The 25,572-nt window shown below is 38.4% G+C and overlaps 1 long non-coding RNA gene across 4 annotated transcripts; it reads right to left on the bottom strand.

Annotated features, from left to right (window-relative positions):
- Positions 1,153-24,090, bottom strand: LOC110257189. 4 transcript variants are annotated; one of them, XR_002339469.1, is made up of 5 exons: positions 23,577-24,090; positions 23,056-23,119; positions 17,925-18,136; positions 17,238-17,312; positions 1,153-9,010 (listed from the first exon to the last, which is right to left on the bottom strand). It is a non-coding gene; the product is annotated as an uncharacterized LOC110257189 (long non-coding RNA). The 4 variants fall into 4 exon arrangements; XR_002339470.1 differs by lacking the exon at positions 23,056-23,119; XR_002339468.1 differs by lacking the exon at positions 23,577-24,090 and having other exon boundaries at positions 23,056-23,567.

Raw genomic sequence — 25,572 nt, 5'->3', positions numbered from 1 at the left:
ACTGGAAAAGAGAGAATAAAGATCTCACGAGAGGAGGGTCTTAGGCAAAGTCTGAGTAAGGATGGATTTGGTAGGAAGAAACTCCTGTGGCCTGGATGTAAATTTTTTTGAACAGTAAAGCCTGACATAAAATTTGAAGTTATTCTCTAGTCTATGTTCCGTGTTCAAGAATTATTTTTATTATTTTCTTTTTTAGGGCCACACCTGCGGCATATGGAAGTTCCCAGGCTAGGGGTGGAATCAGAGCTGCAGCTGCTGGCCTACCACAGCCACCGCAGTACCAGATTTGAGCCTCATCTGCGAGCTATACTATAGTGCAGAGCAACGCCAGATTCTTAACCCACTGAACAAGGCCAGGGATGGAACCTGCAGCTCATGAATACTAGTCGTGCTTGTTTCTGCTGAGCCACAATGGGAACTCCCAAGAGTTATTAAAGTTTTAATCATTAAATCATCAGTTAAAGTTTTACACATAATATCCTTATGTGTAAATTTAATTTAATTAAGGTTGGGAGGATGTCGAAGGTGGGGTAAAATTGGAGGAAAGGAGGGAGAAGCTTAGACAGTGTGTGGTGGTCCCACTTCAGCAGCAGCTATGGTTTAAAGGGGGAGGTAGGGGTGATTTTACTTCTCCTTCAGATTCCCATTCTGCTCAGCTCTGCAAATCCTCAGCAATAGCAGCACACAAGACTTACTGTCATGGCTGAAATGGGGATTGGACTTAATGGCATTGGGGATTCTATACCGGAAGCTAGAAGACTCAGGGACATTGATTTAAATGACTTTCATACTCATTGGGCTTTCTTGTTTTGCCATTTGAGACAGTCATAAGATGCCTCATAAAAACCTTTCTGTAGTTCCTTTTAGTATCTCTGAAGTGATGAATTAATGTATTGTTACATTGACGACTTATGCCCTTATGAGAGAGAAAAACTGCTGGATTGCTTTCTTGATTTCCTTATTTCTCTCTTTCTTCTTTTCCTTTATTTTTATTTTTTAATTTTTAAATTATGGTTGATTTACAGTGTGCCAATTTTTGCTGTATGGCAAAGTGACCCAGTCATATATATATATACACATACATACATACATATACATACGCATACACACACACACACACATTCCTTTTCTTATATTATCTTCCATCATAGTCTATCCCAGGAGATTGGATATAGTTCCCTGTGCTAAACACTAGGACCTCATTGCTCATGCGTTCTAAATGTAATAATTTTTATATTTGGGGGTTATATAGGTAGATGGGTAGAATTCTTTATGCATGGCAACTAGCTTTCATGTAAGGTTTTTAAGATTTATACTAAGCAAGTTATAGGTTTTTGAAACAATCTCATGGATATACAAAGACTGAGAAATTGAGGCACAAAGAGAGTAACTTGCAGCAGAATATGGAGCATATTCACAAGAACCGCCAGGTAAAGTGAGCTGTGATATTTGCTAGATGATAGAAGCTGTCAGTCCACTGCTTCCATGTAATCTTGTATGTGTTTCTCTGTCGAAAGTATTGATGGAAATAGGGAGAACATAACAACAGTAAAGAAAAATTTTATTTTATTCTTAGTTACATTTAAATAATATAACCCCATTTTAGGAGATATAATTTAAAATAGCCATTTTTAAATGTAATGCTTCAGTTGTCTGTTTCTTTGAGCCTCCTTAAATTAAGTCCTGGTATTAAAAATTCTTAATGAGATAATTTCTTTCTTTTGTGTGGTAGGACTCTCTCCTCTTTTCAAGAGCAAACTCATCTTAGTTATTATTTTTCCTTAAAAAATTCTCCTCTAGGGCTGCCATTTATGATTCTCAATGATTCTCAATGTTAAGCGACCTTTTTTTCAATGCCTGCAACTTAAGTGCATAATACTTTATGTTGTTTTTCTGGCTTATTTAAGTAAATTACTGCAGTTCTTCCCTGGTCCCCCCATTCTTAAAAACTGAATAGATAATAAAACTGTTTGAATAATTAGAGCACTTTTCATCTTCCTAATGTAAGTCCAATATTAGTTTATCCTTACATACCTCCATTAAGAGACAGCTGTGTCATGGATAAGAGCGTGGGCCTTGAAATCTATGCCTGGGTTTGAATCCAAGCTCTACCACTTATCAGCTGTGTGAAATGGAGCAAGTTCCTTAATCTCTCCATATATAGTAACCTCATCAGGAAAATGACAATTAAATAGCATGTCCCTTTTCTAGTTATTGTGAGGATTAAATGAGTTGATACATCTAGAGCAGTTACAGTGGTGCATGTGACACTGTTGTTATTTAAGACTGGCAAATAAGTTTTAAAACCAAACTTAGGTAAAATTTATCCCATGGTATTTAATACTTTTGACTTTAAAAAAGGACATGAAGGGAGTTTCCCCATTGTGGCTTAGTGGTTTAAGAACCCACCATCATGTCCGTGAAGACATGGGTTTGATCCCTGGCTTCACTCAATGGGTTAAGGATCCAGCTTTGCTACAAGCTGTGGCGTAGGTCGCAGATGCAGCTCAGATATGGCGTTGTTGTGGCTGTGGTATATAGGCTGACAGTTGCAGCTCTGATTCAACTCCTAGCTCCAGGAACTTGCTTATGCCACAGGTGCGGCCAAAAAAATAAAAAATGAAAAAAGGACACTAAGAAGCAATATAGTTTAATAATTAACTGCAAAATATCACGCTAAAGTCATCTCTGTTTAATGCAGTGGTATGCAGATTTAAATCATACCTGATGTTGCTGCACTTGCTCAATTGTTGTAGGAAATTTTTTAATGAAAACATTTTTCCTCAGGAAGTATAAAAAGACATGAATAACAAAATACTGAAAGTATACATATATAGGCATCATTACTATAGTATCTATTTCATCATTTATAATTTTACTAATACTAAGCATTTTATAAAAAACCACAAATTTCTTTTTTATAAACATTTTTAAATTACCAAAGTAGTACATGAACAAATAAAGCATTTAAACAGTAAAAAAAAAGCTACCAAATAACAAGAATGAATCCACAACCTTTTCCCCCTATTTAATCCTCTTACATTTCCCAGTTGTACCCACTATGATGTTTCCTAGATAACTTCCAAAAATTGTTTATGAATATACAAGGATATAGGCATACTTAAAAAACCACATTTCTAAGCTAACTATATAAAATATATTTATCCTTATTGGCAACTGACTCTTATCACAACATCTGGGAAGAGAATAGGACTGGGACATTGTAAACTTGAAATCCATGTGTGTTTTTTCCTGCTCGGTCAAGTATGTGACTGAAAATCACCTGTATACTGCCCTTGGGGGGGCAGTTTTGAGGCCTATCTGTACATGTGCTAATGGAAACAAAGTCAGCCAGACCCTTTGACATTTTCAGATGTTCCATGTTATCTTTTTTTAAACAGCTTTATTGAGGTGTAATTTATATACCACACATTTACTTGTTTTAAATGTATCATTTAATCATTTTTTAGTAAATGTACAGACTTGAACAACCATCACTACAATCTCCTTCCAGATTATTTCCAGCACCCCGTAAAGATCCCTTGGGCCCATCTGCAGTCACCCCTTATCATTCTTACCTCCTGGCCCAGACAACCACTCACTAATCTACTTTCTATCTCACAGATCTCCCTTTTCTGGGCATTTCTTATAAATGGAATCATGTGATACATGGTTTTTGCATATGGCTCTTTTTCATTTAGCATAGTATTTTTCAGGCTTATCTATGTTGTAGCGTGTATCATCACTTCATTACTATTTTAAAAAAATTTATTAGTGTACAGCTGTTTTACAAGGTTGTGTTAGTTTCAGGTGTACAGCAAAGTGATTCAGTTATACATGTACATATCTTTTTCAGATTCTTTGCACAGTATTGAATGGAGTTCCCTGTGCTACATAGCAGGTCTTTTTATTGCTGAATGGTGTGCTGTTGCTTGGATAGATCATATTTTTTTTCACCATTCAACCAGTTGATGGACATTGGATTGTTTCTACTTTCTGTTTAATAAAAAACAACACTGCCATGAATATTCACATGCAAGTCTTTGTGTGGACATATATTTCCATTTCTCCTTGGTGAATTCCTCAGGTATAATTGTAGAGTTATAACTTTTGTCATACTATCTTCAAGACAAGATTTTGAAAAAAAAATGTATGGCCTAATAATGCTCTGCTTAAATAATATGTATTAAAGCTCTATTTATTTGATTTATGCATGTAAAGGAAAAAAGTGGTGGATGGGCTGCTTGTTTTATATTGTGAATATAAAAAACCACATCTTTAAAAAAACACATCTTTAAAATTAATGGAAAGGTGTTAACCAGCTTTCCTCCATTGCAGATATAAAGTATAGCTATAGGTATTAAATACTATTTATTATTTACTTACAGGAATACTGGAATCCATGTTAAATGAAACTGAGTCTTTAAAATTTAAATTTATGAATCTAGTTATCATATACCTTAAGGAAGTAAAAATAAGTCATTTTATATACTTAATTATGTAACATCTCAAGGGCATAAACAAACTAATCAGAGTATATTGATGTACAAATAGACAATTTGTAGCAAATAAAATAAGAAACTATGCTCAGGAAATATCCATTTCTTCTCTTATAATGAACTGCAAATGTCTTAGCATTTTCATTGGTCAGGTGAAGAATTCACTGATCTGAATAAGGAAAATCATGAGCATAACTGGATTTTCAGAAAAAAAAAAAAAAACAAAAACACCCCTACAGGCTTTATCAGATTAATAAAGTTCTCTAGGAATTAAGTCAAAATATCCGCCATGGCTTTATACTTTATTTCCTTATCTATGGAATTAGAACAAAAAGGTGCTTAGTGAAGATTAAAAGTGTAATTTTCAGGTTAGATATAAAAAGAAATAGACATGTATTTAGCTTCTCACCCATCTAGATTGGGATAGATTAAAAATGGCATGTGATTTAAAGATTGGCGTAAATGAATGAGAGATGCCTGATGGGTCCAAGGGAAGGAATACAACATCATTGGTGTACCTTCCTGAAGGCTTTAGTTTGGTCATATGGAGGGAAGCTAGGTTATCCCTGGGGCTGCCTTCTAGGTACCACTATCAGAGAGAGAATGTGCAACTCAGTGTGATGTTTCTTATGTTCTAAAAAACTTCAGGTACGAAAGGCTGGGCTCTTCACAAACCAAAAGAAAGTAGGTCACAATTCTTTACAGTACCAAACTTTTAACAAAATCACCTCATTTTTTTGATGTCCAGATGTTATATACACATTTTTTCAATGGTAGGAAGCTTTAACAACATTACATGTCGACATAATGGATTATATGAGAATCTAAACTAGGACACAAAGTTGGGGGAATTTATAAGTTAGCTTCTATATGGAAAAATTAACTGATGAAACTGGGTAGGTAATTTTGTGCTAAGCATCATTCCAATTGCTTTATATGTATTAATACATTGAATCTTCATAACTCTGTGAGGTAGGTGTAACTGTAATCATCTCCATTTATTAGGTGAGGAATCTGAGGCACAAGGTAAATGGCTCACTGACCTAATGGCAACGTCACACAGCTAGGAAGTAGTGAGGTCAAGATTTGAACTCAGATGCTCTGGCTCCAGAGCCCAAGTTCTGAACCAGGTCATCCTTTTGAATAATTATGAGGAGTCACTTAGCTACATGAAGACACACTGAGCTGATCATTGCCTTTTCTAAACAGCCATAAAAACCTTTAAGGCTTGCCCAGTTTTAAATTGAGAATTTGTAATCATTTGAAAACATTTAATGAGGTTTAAGACTGTTAATAACTATTTTGAGAAGAAACTCCTTTTTAACTCTTTTGAAGACAGAAATCATTTTTCTGTTTAACATATCCTCTTAACCAAACGTACTGTCTGTAGTGATGATTCTTCTTCCTTGTTCTGTCTTAGGGATTGCTGGTGGTAAATGTGCCTGGCCGAGTGTCAAGGACAAGTTTTGAGATGTTGTCCCTGTTAGGAGTCCACCCTGCTTCTGAACAACTCTATTCCCGGCAATGCTAAGATTGGATCAAATAACTATTCATAAGATGTAAAATATAGTCGGGAAAATATCATATTCTATTTAGACAGTCTTTTCAAATCTTGTTTATGATTAAATATTTTGATAGTAATATTTAAGTATTTTAATGACAAAACTTATTTTGATAGAAGCAGCACTTATTAAATGAAAAAGCATAATCTTGTCTTTCAGATAACAAAGATGAGGGAGAAGGCTAGCAGTTAATACCACAAATGTACAGATTTGTGGCTTAGCTAAATGGAAGGTGCGGCACCCAGGAGGGGAGTGTGTGGCAAACTTTGCTTTAATTAGTTAGTTAATTAATTTTTCTAAGCCCACACCTGGAGCATAGGGGTCGGATCAAAGCTGCAGCTGCCAGCCCATGCCATAGCCATAGCAGTGCTGGATCCTTAACCCACCAAGCGAGGCCAGGGATCGAACCCACATTCTCACAGAAGGTATATCAGGTTCTTAACTCACTGAGCCACAACAGGAACTCTGCAAACTTTGCATTAATATATCCAGGTTAATTCATAAAATAAAATAAGATTGCTGGAGGAAGATTTATAAGTTATTTCAGTAAACAAATTGTTTTTGAACACCCTCAAGCTGCAGAAATAAAACATCTGTTTACCTGCAAATAACTGATATGCTAATTTTAGATAATTTTCTTCTAGACATTAAACCAAATCTCATAAGAACCACTATTATGGTAGTTCATCGATTAGTTTGAATTGTCTCAGGCACTTGCAGTTTTTTCAAACATTGTATTTCTCTGAAAATATCCTATAATTTAATACCTCCACTCTTTCTAGCTCTTCTTTCCTTGGTTATTCCAAGGGGTTACTCTCAAGTACTTCTCTAGTTTATGGGGTGCCTATTTTCCATTCCTATCTGTAATTCTGTAAAAATAAAGCAATTGTTCAATGGGTAGTAAAGTGAAGGCAAAATATATCCCCACTGACGCATTAACATAATTTAATGTACCTTCAACAAAGTTAAAAGCAGCCAATAAGAAATACAATTCTTATCTACATTTTGAAATGATGGTAACAAAGGGCTTTGTTACCTGTTTTGTAAATGCAAGCTCCATTCTGATTTAAACTCTTAAAATTCTATGGACAATATAAACTACTCAGTTTTAAGTTTTGATTGCATAATTTGTACTTCTTTGATTAGGTGTGAAAAATAAGAATTGAATATTTGTGTCTCCCCACTAAATTCCTTTGTTGAAGTCTTAATGCGGATGTAATGATATTTGGAGATGGAACCTTTGGGAAGTAATTAGCTCATGGGGGTAGAGCCCTCATGATGGGATTAACACCTTTTTTACAAGAGAGTTCCTGCTGTGGCTCAGCAGTAAGGAACCCAACTAGTATCCATGAAGATGTGGGTTCAATCACTGGCCTTGCTCAGTTGTGGTGAGCTGTGGTGTAGGTTGCAGACACGGCTCAGATCCCTAGCCTGGGAACTTCCATATGCCACACCTGCGGCCCTCAAAAACAGAAAAACCCAAAAAACAAAAAAAAAATGAAACAAAAAACAAAAACAAACACAAACAAAAAAAACCCCAAGAGACACAAAGAGTTTGCTTCCTGCCCCCCCATCATGTGAAGATCCAAAAAGAAGATACTGTTTACAAACCAATAAAAGGGCACAACCCACAACCCAGCCATGTTGGCACCCTGATTGCGGCCTTCCAGAATTGTGAGAAATCAGTTTCTATTATTTAAGATACCCATTCCATGGTATTTGTTATAGCAGCCTCAGCAGATTAAGACAATCCACAAGGGAGGAAATCTAATAATCTAATTCCTCCTGAACTCTGTATAACATTAGCTATTTACCTACATTAATATGTAGGAAAGATATTGTCTTTATAGAGATATAAAAGTGGAATGTACAATACACACAATATACACTACCAAGGTAAAACAGGTAATAATATTTACCTTAAATTACATAGGTTCATTTAAACTCTTTTGGTTTTATAATTTGGCCTGTTTTGTACCTACACCTGTGAAAATCTTGTGTATTTCAAGTTTTACAACCTGTAAATATAGACAACTGATAATGAGAAAGAGCTTAAATTCTGAGAAATACTCAATTATGGTAAAATGAATGGGTTAAATTTTAGGTTCTCCTCATCATTTCTTAGAAATCAAAATCAATTTGAGTCATGAGTTTTCAATAGTATTCTAATGTATAACTAAAACAAGGTGATATGCAGCACCTGGTACAACAGAGATACATGGCTTCTAGTCTCCCAAAACATCTGTCTTCATGAAAGAGATGAAGAGTACCAGCTCATGAGTTATGTAACCTTGAGACAATTTCCCATTTCTACGTACAAGTGTGAATAAATGTCATAATAAAGACCAACTATCATTTGTTACATACAAATATGTAGTTCCATTTTTGACGTTTTCTTGGATCTAAATAACTACAGGTGACATTTGTGAGAAATGAATTCAATTGAGAAAGTAGAAGAGTCTATGTCTCCATTAACTTGTGAGAAGTTTTATCCTTCCCATCCTCTCCAGGCAGCCTGATGATGACGTCGCACGGTCTGTGAGTCATTTGGCAATTAACCGTGCATGGAGTTAACATGTAGTCTGTGTATGTTCCAAGACACAGGTAGGAGTAAAGAGGGAGGTATCGTTGTTCTGGTTCCCTGCAAAACATACTCTGAGGTGACAAGATTCACATGAAGGAAGTTTACTTGGGAATGCTGTGAGGAAGAGTGGAAGTGAGAAAATTAGGAAGAGGCAAGGGAAGAAGTTGCACTTCAATGCAGATGGCAACAGTCTCTGTCAGTCCTTCAGGAAGGGGCCTCACTTGGGTGAGGCAGCTCTCTGTCTGAGGGAGATTTCCAGGGATGACTGTGTTTGCAGCCAGCCTACCAGCAGTCAGTGCTTCTGACAACTGAAACCAGAGCGTTGGTCCTAAGCAGGAGCCTTGGGAGGTCCACTACAGTATTCACTATAGGACATAAGAGAATGCAAGATGAATAGCATAGCATTGAGAGTCAGATGGGTGGTTTGAAACTGGTTTCTACTATATAGCAGATATGTAACCTTGGGCAAGTTGCTTAATTCTTCTGCCCCTACTAAGTGGGGATAAGAACAGCACAGGCATCTCATGGGATTATTGTGGAAATGGATGAGTTAACACATGGAAAGCATACCGCAGTTCTTGGAATATTGTGAGCACACTACCATTGCCAGCGATTATTATTAGAGGTTGCTATAAAATAATGAAATTTTTTTTAAGATTGGCTTACACATATGAATATGTGTTCCTGTATAAGTCAGAAGGGGCCAGTAATAAATAAACTCCACCATCTCTGATTGCTTGCAATACCAAGGATTTATTTCTTGGCCATGCTACATGTACATCATGGGTGGCTCTAGGATCCAAACTGACAGAGCAGCCACTTGCTGGATCACTGCCAGTGGTGTGGCAGAAAAAAAGAGCCCTTTAAGTGTTTGCTGACTCTTAAAACTTCCACCTGGAAGTGATACATGTCAATTCCACTGGTCAAAATTAATCATATGAGTGTGAGTTACATGAGTACATGTACCTCTAAGGGGTAGAAGTATAATCCAACCCTTTGCTTGGAAGGAAAACCAGAAAGACTTCATAAGAACACTAATGACTATTACAGTTTAATTTTAAAAATTACCTGGAACGCTGAGACACTCAATGATGGACAATTTTTTTGGAACACTTAGGTGCCAGGCACTGTGATAAAGAGCAGTACTATGAAATAAACCTATTAATATCCCAATGTTGTACACTGAAAAAGTGCTGAGACTTAGAGAAACCCAGTCAACACCATGCATCTAGCTGGGACTCAATTTCAGGCCTGTCTGATTGCAAAGCCCACACTCATAACCACTGTTCTATTTCCTCCCTAGAACTTCAGTGACACCAGTGTGACTCAAAATATTTTAAAAACTCATGCTCTGTTTGTTTTTTAAGAAATTGTTGTTGGAGTCTATTATTTAGAGGGTCTTAGCTTCCAAAATGTTATGAAGTCTCAAATGTAGAATTTTTCCTGGTCCCACGATGGTACTGGATGGGTAAACAGATGAGTCAAGTGTCCCTCTTCCATTGGGTAACTCAGTCGGCCTAATGGAGATGGCACCTTCAAGGGCATCCAGGACCATCTGCCTTCCAGCTGGAAGGGTGCTCTGAGCCAGGCCCAGAAGTGATGCAGGTAACTTCTTACAGCCCAGTGACCAGAAACTCATCACAGGGCTGCTCCTGACTACAAGAAAGGCTGGGAAATGGAGTTAGCTGTGTACCTCGTGAATCTTGCTCATGATACACTGACTATGCTTTATATTTCCATGAGACTAAAGAGGCCTTAGAATGAGGTAAATCTATTTGAGGTCAGCAGGGCATGTCTCAGAGCTGCCTTGTTGTTGGGTCTGCATTCCTCTCTTTTCAGGGTTCAGAGCAGTGTCTTATTTGGGTTTATTCTATTCTCTACCATTTAGTGCCCTGCATTTCTTAACATGTGTTAGAATTTGCCTTTGTGCTAATGGAAAGGTTATAGTTAGAATTTTTTGTGTTTCCTTTAATTGCTATATGAGATTGTGTAATCTATTTATAGTCTTAATGCAGGACGATGCAGAGGACACTTGGGTAATAAGCATACACAAGACTGTAGCTTGACCCAGAGGACAGTTTCACTTGCTCCTGGGCCCGCGCTGCATGCTGCAGGACCCCAGCAGACCACCAGAGAACTCTGGTGTCTGATAGGAGAATAACATCTTCAGTCTTATCCTCTGGATGGTCCCGTACAAATTATGATAAGAATTTTAAAGGGTCGCATAGAGTATCTAATAGGGGAGTGGACTGCAGAACTGGAAGAGAATTTTGAAAGTTGTTGCAATAAAGTGTGAGATTTAGCCCTTTTTGATAAAACTTGTAGGAGGTTACCTCTTAGTCTGGGTTGTGTTACCTCTCTTACCTGTATTATGCTATTTATTACCTACTCCCATCATTAATCATAAAATTAATAGAGTCTTATGATTGGGTTCTGTATTATCCCATGATTCTAGGATGAGCATCATTACTGGGAACATAAGGGGCCCAGTAACGCATATCCCTTAAATGTTTTTAAAAAATGCATTCTCAGATATAATTTTATTTTGATTCTACCCACTAGGGAGGATCAGGGTCTATATTCCTCGCATTTAACTTTGTATTTCTAACGCAGATGTTACATGCAGCATGTATTAAGAACACTCTAAAAGTTAACAAAGCAGATATGTGCATCATTCTTTGTAGACAAAAAAATGGGTTTGGTGAGACTATATGACTTTCTTTAGGTCACATAGTTGGTAATAACATACTAAAATTTCAAGCAAGTTCTTCTAATTTATTTTTTGTTATTCTTTCCACCCAACTATGCTATTGATCACATTTTTGGAATGTGTCCAAGAGCTGCAAATATTCATTCCTCAACGATAGATTCCAGTTTTGTAAATAGCTAAAAGTAGTCTAGTATTAAATATGCTGAACAAAGTTGGTGGCCAAATTAGACAATATTCTTTTGGATTAAAAAATGAGGTATATCAATAAACTAACCCATATTTTGAGGCACATAAACTGGCACATAATACACAACCCTTAAATATTTGTTAGTTTTGAGAAAAGTGCAAAAATATTTAATAACCCCTATCTTGACTATGTAGCCATGCAACTTTTACCTATATTAAGTTCAGAACCAGCTCCAAGGAAATTGAGAACAGACGCTAGCTAAGAGTAAAAAGTGCAGAGTGGAAGTTCTCATTGTGGCACAGCAGAAACGAATCTGACTAGGAATCATGAGGTTTTGGGTTTGATCCCTGGCCTTGCTCAGTGGGTCAAGGATCCAGCGTTGCCATGAGCTGTGCTGTAGGTCGAAGACGAGGCTCGGATCCTGCGTAAGCCGGCAGCTACAGCTCCGATTAGACCCCTAGCCTGGGAACCTCCATATGCACTCATGGGTGCAGCCCTAAAAAGACCAAAAAAAAAAAAAATGCAGAGTGAAATGATGGCTATGTTTAAAAACTGAACTTTTTACCATGAGATACCACCTCACACCAGTCAGAATGGCCATCATTAATAAATCCACAAATAACAAGTGCTGGAGGGGCTGTGGAGAAAAGGGAACCCTCCTGCACTGCTGGTGGAAATGTAAACTGGTACAGCCACTATGGAGAACAGTTTGGAGATACCTTAGAAATCTATATATAGAACTTCCATATGACCCCGCAATCCCACTCTTGGGCATATATCCGGACAAAACTCTACTTAAAAGAGACACTTGCACCCGCATGTTCATTGCAGCACTAGTCACAATAGCCAGGACATGGAAACAACCCAAATGTCCATCAACAGATGATTGGATTCGGAAGATGCGGTATATAGACACAATGGAATACTACTCAGCCATAAAAACGAATGACATAATGCCATTTGCAGCAACATGGATGGAACTAGAGAATCTCATACTGAGTGAAATGAGCCAGAAAGACAAAGACAAATACCATATGATATCACTTATAACTGGAATCTAATATCCAGCACAAATGAACATCTCAGAAAAGAAAATCATGGACTTGGAGAAGAGACTTGTGGCTGCCTGATGGGAGGGGGAGGGAGTGGGAGGGATCGGGAGCTTGGGGTTATCAGACACAACTTAGAATAGATTTACAAGGAGATCCTGCTGAGTAGCATTGAGAACTTTGTCTAGAAACTCATGTTGCAACAGAACAAAGGGTGGGGGAAAAATGTAATTGTAATGCATACATGTAAGGATAACCTGATCCCCTTGCTGTACAGTGGGAAAAAAACAAACAAAAAAAAAAACTGAACTTTTGTTTTCAGTGATTTTTTAATAAAATCTTGTATGAATAACTCAGTTTATGATTTGGCCTTTGAGAGGGGAGGGGTTATTTATAAAGGTGGTGAGAGAATGAGCAGTATTCCCATCCATTATGTGTTAAGTGATTTACTTCATTTAATCCTCACATCATCCTATGAAACAAATATTTCCATTTAAATTTATTTATTTATTTATTGTCTTTTTAGAGCCACACATGTGGCATATGGAAGTTTCCAGGCTAGGGGTCAAATCATAGCTGTAGCTGTCAGACTACATCACAGTCACAGCAACGCCGCTGGATCCTTAACCCACTGAGTGAGGCTAGGGATCTAACCTGAATCCTCCCGGAACTCCCAAACATTTCCATTTTTAAAAAGAGGGAGGAAAAGCTCATGGTTTTCAGTTTCTGATCAAACATCACACAGGCAGCCGGTGGCAGAGCTAGAATTAGAATGCAAGTCCATCTCTTTCTTTTGCTATTTTAGGGCCACACCTGTGGCATATGGAGGTTCCCAGGCTAGGGGTGGAATTGGAGCTATGGCCACCAGCCTATGCCTCAGCCACAGCAATGTGGGATCCCAGCCATGTCTGTAACCTACACAACAGTTCACGGTGACTCGGATCCTTATACCACTGAGCGAGGCCAGGGATTGAACCCACATCCTCATGGATTCTAATCAGGTTCATTAACAGCTGAGCCACAAAGGAAACTCCAGCAAGTCCATCTCTTTCAAAGCCAAGGTCTTTCTTCCAAACAATGCTGTTCTTTTCAAAGGGATAAAAGAGGATGGAGGTGTGATGCATTGAATGGTGGTGTCCCCATAATGGAACCTGTGACTCTGACCCTATTTGGAAAAAGGGTCTTTGCACATGTAATTAAGAATTTTTCAATGAGATCATCTTGGGTTATCTGGAGGGGTCCTAAATCTGACAAGTGTCTTTATAAGAGATACATAAGGGTATATATATACCCCCATGTTCTTAATCCAATCATCTGTCAATGGACATTTAGGTTGTTTCCATGACTGGGTCACCTTGCTGTGCAGTAGAAAATTGATAGAACACTGTAAATCAGCTCTAATGGAAAAAATAAAAATCGTTATAAAAAAAATAGGGATACGTAAGGGAGATACTGATAGAGAAGAGAAGGCCAGGTGAAAATAGAACAAGATTTCAGCAATTCAGCCATGAGCAATGCTAGCAGCCAGCCACCAGAAGCTGAAAGAAGCAAGGAACAGATTGTCTCTAGAGCTTCTGGTGGGACATTTTGATTTCATCTTCTAGCATCCACAACTGTAAGAGAATGGATTTCTGTTGTTTTCAGCCACAAATTTGTTGTAATTTGATACAGCAGCCCTAGGAAACCAATGCAAAGGCGTAGGGAGGAAACTGGAAGGATGGATACACTGTTTCATTGAAGAGCAAAGAAGAAAGGCTGCTAACTTTGGAGACAGGTGGGCCAGGTGCTGCTGCTTATCTGTGTCCTGCAAAAGTAATTTAAGGTTTGGTTTCCTCATCTATAACATAGAAATTATAATGCATTTCTCACCAGATATCAAGGATTTAATGAGAGTATATAAAGCATTTAGCATAAAATAAGAAGTCAATTTACTGCCTTCTGTAGATCAGAAGAATATTTCATAGTGAAATAAAACATTATCCATGGCTATAATTTTTATAAATGAGACAGACAATGCAATATAGTGATATAAGGACCATAATAGAGATAAATATGAGACACGGCAGTGGCATAAAAAAAGGGAATGATTGACTTAGGTTGGTTGAACCAGGGATGGTCTCAAAGGGGAAGACCCTTGAGCTGAGATTAAAAGATGAATAGGCATATACTAGGCAAAAGATGTCTCCCAATCCAGAGACACCTCCCTTGTTTTTCCCTCTCCAAGGAGCAAACATCCAGGATTATGTCTGTGTGGAGAGGAAGCAAGAGTATAGGATCAAAGAGTCTGGGCGGGGGGGTGGGGTGGGGGGGAGGATGTGCAAAGTTGTTAACAATTGATCTCCACCAAGGTCCATCATAATATTTCTTTTCCTTTTTTTTTTTTTTTTTTTTTTGTCATTTTGTCTTTTAGCTCTGTACCATAAGCATATGGAGGTTCCCAGGCTAGGGGCTGAATCGGAGCTGTAGCCACCAGCCTATGCCAGAGTCACAGCAATGCAGGATCTGATCCGCATCTGCAACCTACAGAACAGCTCACGGCAACACCAGATCCTTAACCCACTGAGCAAGGCCATGGATCGAACCCGTGTCCTCATGGATGCTAGTAGGGTTCGTTAGCCACTGAGCCATGATGGGAACTCCTATCATATTTCAAAATATGCTTCCAGAGTGGTAGGGTGGGAACCAATCATATAAAAAGGAGCAGCCATTAGAATAACTACATATTTTAGAAAAACAACACGCAAAAGAACAATGAGGTGATATCTTTTACATTCTGAGGGAAAAGCACTTCCAATCTAGAAATCTATACTCAGCCAAACTGCCAATGAAGTGTAAGGACAGACTGTCAGTGCAGTATCAGAACCATCTTAAAACATTTACCCCCATGTTCTCCTTCTTGGGGGACTGCTGAAGGTTGTACTCCAATGAAACAAATGAGTGAAGCAAGAAAAAGGGAGACATTGTATCCAAGAAAGATCCAACTCAGGAGAGGAACAAGCTCCCTTCATTTGATAGCAAATGGAAATCTCCAGATGAAAACGACTTATCTGGCTAAAGGGGAACTAGTGGAGGTCAGAATGGTTTGGAATTTTAGGGAGTTATTTCTTCAAGAAGTTGAAGTTGATAGAATAGCTAATGAAAATAAATGGATTGAGAGGGTATTTAGTCAAGTAGCAAAGGATCTGAGGTTGACAGAAGGGTAAGTTACGTAAATGGAAAAAACCCCACAAATAAGTATTAGCTTTAGGGTAAATAAAACATTGGGCAGGGAAGGAATTTCAATCACAGTTTATTACATGGCTTAGTTCCAAATTATATACATAGGTATGATAATATATCTACTCAATGTCTAATAAAAATTTTGTTTTAGCGCTACTGGGACGGGGGAGCACACTGCTCTTTGGGAGCTAGAAGGAGAGAAGAGAGCTAAATCCTTATCTTCCACAGTTAGTAGTTGATGCCTAAAATTTAAAAAAAAACCCTAGAAATAGCAGTTCAAGCATATTTTGGGGGTAAATACCAAAAGAATCAGCTAAGAGAGTTGAAAGGGATCACTTTATGGCCGGGGGAATGACAAGTGGGAATATCTTGAGACTGTTTGTTTTAACAGATCATATAGAAGTAGTCTCATCTTGGATTATGTGCATATATCCCTTTGATAAGAAACAAAATTTGTAAAAAAAAAAAAATGTCCTCTTGCTCTAGAGCTTCAAACCTCACATTTATAATCACTTGGGGGAAAAGTTTAAAATCCTCTAACATTCCTTTGAAATATGTCCTGAAACCATGGAAATGGCAACTAAACTCCCTGCTCTTGGATTCCTAGACCTATAGGGCAGTTTCAAGCATGGCTTACATCTGAAACAGCCAACCTCCTCCTGAATGGTACACAAATAAGACTATTCAGGTAACATTAGCCCATAGCAAAATTAAGAGTAACTAAATTGTGTCAAGTTGGGGGATAGAGACAATAGGTGAGTGGATCCACCATCAACTAGCTTGTTACCTAGTTTTGAATTTGAGGCATAAATATAGCAGAAAAAAATGCAATGTTAGAGGAAAAAGTAAAGATGTTAAGAACATACGAGTTTGGAGCAGATTAGTTTATTAGATCATGGGGAAAAAATGAAGGAAAATCTTATTCTTCACTGGACCAAGAACTAATTTCAAGGGGAGTTTGCCCCTTTACATAAAATGAGACATTCTGAAGATACTTAATAAATGAGACATGAAAGCAATATCGTCCGTTTGAAAAGGTTGAACTTTATAAGGAGCTTTTCCTTCTTGGATCTTCCTATTATTTGTAAGGAATTCAGGGTGTCTCTAACTTTAAACACTTCAAATCCATTGTCTAGAACTCTGGACATGATTTCCTAGAGAAACAACTGCAGGTGGTTGAATCCACAAGGCCACCTCTAATGACTCGTTAGTTTCTGGTTGCCACAACAGCACAGAACTAAACCAGTGTTTCCATGGAAAAATTCAAATATGATTCACATTGAGCTGCAGGAACACTTGTGACCACATTTTTTGTAACAGAAATTAAAAAGGAGCGATGAGTGGGTGGGACCAGAGATAGAGATATTCTTTAAGGGCAAGAGAGCATTGCTACCGGGAAGGAATAAATTATAGCAGTGGAAATTTACCTCTCTTCTTTTAATGCCTCTTGACAGAAAAACGACGGCATCTAGAACCCATTCTGAATCTTATTGATCTAGTTCCTAGGTGAAAATGGAGTAAAGATAAATAAAAATATAAGTAGGAGTGCTTCAAGGCAGTAACAGGTTGAAGAGACAGAGTAGAATTTCAGAATTTCCAGAACGAAGTCTGAAGGAAGAGGAGTTCTTTGGTCATATGGCATTTGGCTTAACAACCCTCTCTCTCTCTACACACACACACACACACACACACACACACACACACACACATCACCTATGTTAAGCTTGTATAAATAAGAAGCTGCTTATAAATCATTTTGATATCTGGTCAACCTAACAAAAACTTATCAATGAATGTTTTGAACTTTCACAATTAATTAGAGAGCAGCAAAGTTTAAGTGGTGAAAAATATAAACTCTAAATTAAAATGCTTAATAATTAAGAACTTTAGCCTTGGGACAGAGGAAAAAAATCCAAGAAATGTATATTAATTTAACTTAATGAAGAGAAAAATAGTTATTTAAAGAGTTGACCCTTTGCTAAAATTCCAGAACTAATAGTATACATCATTGAATGCTCATAATAACATAATAAAGGATGCTCAGTCTATCAAATAAAATTTTAATCAATTATTCATTGCATCTGCATTTTGAATATCAAGACAAAATAACTTACCAGCTTTAGTATTTTCTCAATTTGTTCTTGTAGGCTGACTTTTTTGGGGTTCAGAGACATTTTTGTTCCTGTTCAATATGAATTTTTGGCCCCTCTTTCATATTGTATTACTGAACTTGGTAAAGAATTGTCCTCCTTCCCTTTTCCTTTTCCTTTACAGATATTTCAGATGCTTTCCTTGTTGATTTTGTGATGTTGCCCCAGTTCCATACCTGGAACAAAGATCATATAAGCCGTGCAATATTTTGTGAGCTTACTAACCTGTGACCATGCTTGTCTTAGGATCATCACCCTTTTACTCATTATGCCATGACTCATCTCCAGCCCATGTCGAGAGAAGCAAGGAATACAGGCAGGCAGTGAGTTGTTGGCTTAACTGGGGAGGACTGTGGCATTTTCTCACTCACTTCAGCTAAAAGAAGGTAACACCTCTTTCAAACCAATTAAGAGGGTGCAAGGAAGCTGCAAGGAGATATTGAGGGTGCATAGAAGAAGGGGAAATTGGAGTTCCCGTCGTGGTGCAGTGGTTAAAGAATCCGACTAGGAACCATGAGGTTGCGGGTTCGATCCCTGCCCTTGCTCAGTGGGTTAACGATCCGGTGTTGCCGTGAGCTGTGGTGTAGGTTGCAGACGCGGCTTGGATCCTGCGTTGCTGTGCCTCTGGCATAGGCTGGTGGCTACAGCTCCGATTAGACCCCTAGCCTGGGAACCTCCATATGCCGTGGGAATGGCCCAAGAAATGCCAAAAAAAAAAAAAAAAAAAAAAGAATAAGGGGAAATTAGCATCTCTTTTCTCTGCTAGAGGCTTGCTGAAATGTGGAAGCCCTTGTGCCTTCCCTGAGGTGACTGTAGGGGTAGAAGGGGGAGAGAGAGCAAGGTGCTCCTTGATGCTTGAGTTGTATATGGACATTGAGACTGGGACCTGCTACTTACCTGGGGAGTTTTGAAAGTAGGATACCAGATGGAACATCTATAATGACAGAAAAATGAGTAGGTAGTAGCTTGCCTTGTCATCATTTGGCACGGAAAGAATGTCTGAGTTTCTCATGCCTTAGGATTCTGCGAAAGGCAGAAGCTATCTTGGGGTCCTGCTATACAGGAAACACAGGGAACTATATCCAGTCCTTTGGGATAGAACATGATGGGGGATAATATAAGAAAAAGAATGTGTATATATATATGTATGAATGGGTCACTTTACTGTACAGCAGAAATTGGCACAACACTGTAAATCAACTATACTTAAATAAAAAAAATTTTTTTAAATTACCTGTCCCAAAAGTCCCTTGCAGAGGCAGGGAACACTGTAGTGATAAGCTGGGATGGGAAGAGCTATACCATTAGGGATGAGGTGAATTTCAAGAGGTAAGCCAAAACCTGGATCACCTTTGGGGGCTGTGCAGCGTGGAGTGCCTACAGCACTCCTAAAGAAGCTCCCTGTGAGCCTCACAGAAGTGACAGTATTTGCATGTTTGCTCCAAAGAGGTAACCAAGGAAGAACTAAAATGCAGAGAAGTTTAAGCAAACAAAAACTGTACCTTTCCTTTAATCTAATCTTCCTCAACTCAGACCCTGGGAAAGCCAGAAGTAGAAAGGGAAAGATGGGGAGGGGAGGAGAGGGAACAGGCCAGTCTCCTCCCCTACATGGCAGCCCCAGCTGGGCTATTTGGCGAGAGGCTTGGAATTGGAGATGAGACTGCCTTAGGTTTAGGACCAGACCCCTTTAATCCCTGCAAGGCAGTCACCATTAACACAATAGGGCTCCTTCATACACCTGTAAGAATCTGGAAGCTATGAGATCTGTCTGAAACAAGGACCAAGAGATGGAAATCCAACCCAGCATATGTAAAACAGTGACTGGAGAAAAGTAAAGCCATTTCCCACCAAGTTCAGACTGTTCAATAAACTGATCACACCAGGATAGATTAGGCAATCCAGTTATTTTGCTGACCGTTGAAGAGGTTCTTTAGGGGTGATGTGCCCAGAGCATGAGGCTAAGAAGTTGGTGGATTCCTTCCCTAAAAAATCAATGCTTGGGGTTCCATCTATTGGGAATATCTTATTATGAATACTAAAATCAGGTTTATTAAAAGTCCTTAATAAGATCTTCAGAGGTTACTTCATTCATTCAAACATGTCTTAACTGCTTTTACCCGGCACACACACAAAAGTAATTCCAAGGCAGCTGTCATTCCAAGGTGCTAACGAATAAGAATAAAATCATAATAATTTATATGCCACTTGCTATATGCTAGGCACTTTTCTAAATGCTTTATGATGTTAATATAATCAAATATATTTAATTCCCAAAGGGTATGGCTGTTATTACCTATATTTTATAGGTAATGAAACTGAGGCACAAAGAAAGAGGCTAATTAACATGCCTATGGTTATATGACTGTTAAGGGTTGAGGGTAGAATTTGAACCCAGGAAATTTGGCTCCAAAGTTTACATCAAAAGCTATATTGTTGCTTACAATTTAGGATATGCGTTCTAATATACAGTCTAATGAGCATATGACTACGTTTAAAAATAAGATTATAGGGTAAAAGATTAATGTAGCCTGTAAACATTGGAAAAGACTTCAGAAATCACCTATACCAGGGCTATTGGGGATCCGTGAGTTGTAGACTTCATAACTTGTCATGCAAAGACTCATTAGTCTCATTTCAAAAATTCAGCTTTTTGTAGGACCCATTATAATATCTTCTTTGGTCTTATCACTCAGAGAACTTTGTAATAAAATATATAGCTTAATGAACTTCTTTATAGCTTAGTGACTGTCTTATTTAAGAGAAGTCATCATAACTTCATTTAGACCTTAACATTTAGGCTATATCCCTGTCTAGCTATCTGTGCATTGACTTTTGCTGGTGGGTCATTGTGGGGTTGTTCCTGAACTGTGAAACAAATCTCTTCTGGTTGTTGGAGGAGGTCATTAAGAGGATGTGACCACCAGTTGACCTGGGAACTGGACCTGGTCAACAGGAGGCTCCTTACGCCTGCCCCCTGAAATGTACACTCTACTTGCTATTTCCCCACGATGACCCAGTTCAGGGGTACAGCCGGGGGAGAGTAGTATATAACCGAGTCCACCTGGACTGTATATATGATTGAATGCCATTAAAGCCTCTGTGTAAACTCTTCAGATTCTGGCAGGTGGTTCCAGAAATCTGTTGTCTTGAGCTTCCCAAGACAAGCCTCATATGTAAGTTCCTCTGCTTATTAGATTTGACACCCACTAATCAGGAGGGATCTGCCTCTTCCTTCATTCTCTCTTGACCCTCCTTGTACTGAGGCCAGTTTGGGATTTTTGTGAACCAACACTGATGCACTCCAGAAAAAAATGATGGCAAAGCCTTGAACTTTTTCATGTCCCAAACTTGGGCTTTGGCTTATGCCAGAGAAGAATGTAACTCAGAAAATATGACACAATCAAGAAACAAGACACTATGTTAATCTCCAAAATTTATAAACACCTTCTGCAGCTCAATACCAAAAAATCAAACAACCCCATCAAAAAATGGGCAGGAGACCTAAACAGAAAATTCTCCAAAGAAGACATAGATATGGCCAAAAAACACATGAAAAGATTATTAAAGAAACACAATTATTATTAAAGAAATGCAAATTAAAACCACTATAAGGTACAACCTTATACCAGCCAGAATGGCCATCATCAAAAAGTCTATGAACAATAAGTGCTGGAGAGGAAGTGGACAAAAAGGAACCCTATCACACTGTTGGTGGGAATGTAAATTGGTGCGACCACTGTGGAAAACAGTATGGATATTCCTCAGAAAACTAAAAATAGAACTACCATTTGATCCAGCAATCCCACTCCTGGGCATCTACCCAAAGAAAACGATGACTCGAAAAGATTCATGTACTCCAATGTTCATTGCAACACTATATACAATAGCCAAGACATGGAAACAATCTAAATGTCCATCGACAGAGGAGTGGATAAAGATGTGGTACATATACACAATGGAATATTAACTCAGCCATTAAAAGGAAAGAAATAATGGTGTTTGCAGCAACGTGGGTGGACCTAGAAATTATCATGCTAAGTCAAATCAGTCAGACAATGAGACACCAACATCAAATGCTATCTCTTATATGTGGACTCTAAAAAAGGGACGCAATTAACTTCTTTGCAGACCAGATACTGACTCACAGACTTTGAAAAACTTATGGTTTCCAAATGAGACAGGTTGGGGGTTGGGGGGATGCACTGAGGGTTTGGGATAGAAATGCTGTAAAAATTTGGTTGTGATGATTGTTGTACACATATAAGGGTAATAAAATTCATTAAGTAATTTAAAAAAAGAAACAGACGCCATAGACAGCAAGCTGTTGCTTGTTTTCTGGGGATGGTGTTCTCAGGAGAAGCAACATAGAAGGCTCTTCAGTTCTGGCTCATGGGGCAGACAGCTCTCTCCTTTCTAAGAGGAACCTTTGTGATGAGAACTCAGCGCTAGAGGCGCTAAGAACCCAGCATTTCTTATCAGACACAACCTAGAATAGATTTACAAGGAGATCCCGCTGAATAGCATTGAGAACTATGTCTAGACACTCATGTTGCAACAGAAGAAAGGGTGGGGGAAAAACTGTAATTGCAATGTATACATGTAAGGATAACCTGACCCCCTTGCTGTACAGTGGGAAAATAAAAAAAAAAAAAGAACCCAGCATTTCTGACATGCTAAGGTTACGTATCCTGTCACTTCCAGACAAGGGTTTTGAGAGGCTTCCAGCTTTTTAGGGAGGCTTAGGATAGGGTTTTTGGTTAAACTCTTGTGGCTCATGGGCAAAGCACAGAACTGGGAGAGCTGGAATCCAGTTCTAAACCTTATTCTGAAAACAATCTGCTTTATGACTCTGGGAAAGGCAACCCACTTTTCTGAGCCTTTTTGTCATTTATAAAATTAGGAACTTAGAACTAAATATCTAGGATTCTTTCCTGGTCTAACATTTGGTGTGTTTCTCTCTGAGTCAAAGCATAAACTAATGGGGAAAGTTTATGATGCTCTAACATGGCACCCCAGGTTGGGAGGTGGATAATACAATATTTATGTATACCACTCTTTAGTGAGGAGATACAGAAAAAATTGATGTGAAACCTACTAGTAGCGCCTCTTCTTTCTCATTTGGTATGCTTATAAATGGCAACAAGTTTCAGGAAATGTTCCTAGAAATAAATACAAGTCATATTCGTTACTCCTAAATATTAGTAATGATATCATGATGAAATTCTCAAAGCAATTTCTGAGGGGAAATGAATAACTTACCTATAATATATTTAGTATCTTCAGCAGTGTATGTATGGGATGTAGTTTATATGTTATCTATTGATAGTACCTTACTACTAATAAAGCATAGGAAAGAAACTTGCTCAAGGAAAAGTGATAAAATAGTATTTGATTTCAGCAACTGACTTCAATCATCTGCAAAATGATGATAATAATGATGCTTTCTTTACCTCATAGTATTGCATTGTTTTATAAATATAGCCAATAATCATGTTAATAATAACATTAATATTCATCATCTCATTGTCCCCAAGGAGGGTACCAGGGAGGTCATATTAATGTTGATACTTCCATTTCTAGCTTACCAGCTGACATGGGTGTGATTAAGACTCTTACCTTGTTACCCATGTTCCTCTTCCAGTGTGCCATGGTCAAGGCTGGGAATTCCCACCACGGGGGCTGCCACACAGGAACTAAGTCTGCTCTTCTTCTGTCTTCTTTCTTAAGAGGTGCTGCCATGAGAACACAGCTACCCCACTTCTCTGACAATTACAGTGACATTCCCCCTGCTGTCTCGATCCCCTTTAGTTCCTTCAGGACACATCTGCAGTGGTCCTTCTTCCCAGAAATGGAAAGTGGTCTTCCCGTTCCATATTGCCTGCATACTTTTCCACCTTAGTTCTAAAGCAGTATGCATGGTGTTGTGCCTTTAAGTTTTGCAACTTTTAAGTTTTCATCAAAATGGCCATTTGAGCTTTTGCTTGTGATTCTGTCCCCAGAAACATGAGCCTCTGTCCTGAGCTAGCCTGGGGAATACATGTCATAGTGTCCTCTGTTTTCCAGCCTCCTCTCTCTTCTGTTTCTTCCCCAGGTTCCTCTTTTCTCCTTCAGAAAACATACCCCCACCCCCACACACCCACCACCACCAGCAATAACCCACCCCAAAACAAATTAGCTCCTATAAAACAGATGGGAGAGATGATGGGAGAGAGAGAATTGCCAGCCCAGGCCAGCAATTACAGCTGACTCTGTCTAAACAAATAGTGACAGAACATTTGTGCACACCAGAGAATCACCATTTGAACTGTACAGCCAGGTCTTAAAAGAGTATCTTACAGCCTGCTATAGAAAAGCACTTTTAAATAGTTAGACATGTCTAACAATGGAATGAGCATGCCTGGGAAGTAGTGAGCTTCTGACAATAAAGGCATTCAAGTAGACATATGAGCTACTTTAAAGCAATTTCCAAAATGCACTGTCTTCATTACTGAGTTGGAAGATTCTTGTGGGCAAGATATAATTTATCCACTTTGTATTCTGCATAACAATGGAGTTTCTAAAGAATTTTCATACATACTGAGCTATTTTAATCCTTGCAAGTGTCCTGTGAAATAAAATAGGGATGGGGGATCCCATTGTGGCTCAGCGGTAATGAACCCGACTAGTATCCAGGGGGATATAGGGATGTTGGTTCGATCCCTGTCTTCGCTCAGTGGGTTAGGGATCTGGTGTTGCCGTGAGCTGTGGTGTAGGTCGCAGGTGTGGCTCAGATCTGGCATTGCCATGGCAGTGGTGTAGGCTGGTGGCTGCAGCTCCAGTTTCGACCCCTAGCCTGGGAACTTTCATATGCTGCAAGTGTGGCCCTAGAAAAAAAGCAAAAAAAAAAAAAAAAAAAAAAAAAAAAAAAGCAAAAACAAAAAGGATGATTCTTATTTAATAAATAAGAAAACAGGCTCAGACAATTCGTAAATTTTCGTAGGGTTACAGGACTGAGAAATAAATCGCAGAATTGACATCTGACCCCAGTTCACTGTATCCTTAAGCTTTGCATGTACTGCCCAATGCAGATGTCCAAGGAATGTTCATCTCTTGGTTGGCTAGTGAGAGCTGTTGCTTTGGTGGGTTAAGGAAATGAACCGAAATGAGACTTTTTGGTCTTCCATACTTGCCACAAAGTTCAATGTCTTGAATCACAAAAAAAGCAATCAGAAAATCCTCTTGATCTCCTTCTCTTTTCTATTAGTAGGGCTAAAATATGTGAAATCTACAGGATTTCATGTCATACCAAAGTATGCAAATTTGTGGCAATAGGTTCTGAGTGTCTTTGGAGCAGGAGCCTTTCATCTCTTTATTCCCACTTTGTGCTTAGTATTCCCTTTTTTATTATATAATTAAAGAAGTGGATGGATGGAGGGATGGATGAATGCATGGATGGATGGATAGGTGAAGGGAGGTGACCAGGATGTCTGTGACTCAAGGGCATTGGCCCAGTTTTTTTTTTAAGTTTTTTTTTTCTATTATAGTTGATTTACATTGTTCTGTCAATTTCTGCTGTACAGCAAAGTGACTCAGGCACATATATATATATATATTATTTTTGAAGGCATTGCAG

The sequence above is a fragment of the Sus scrofa genome, chromosome 15 (assembly GCF_000003025.6).
Source record: "Sus scrofa isolate TJ Tabasco breed Duroc chromosome 15, Sscrofa11.1, whole genome shotgun sequence".
Lineage (NCBI taxonomy): Eukaryota > Metazoa > Chordata > Mammalia > Artiodactyla > Suidae > Sus > Sus scrofa.
This window is presented reverse-complemented; position numbering and strand designations above follow the sequence as displayed.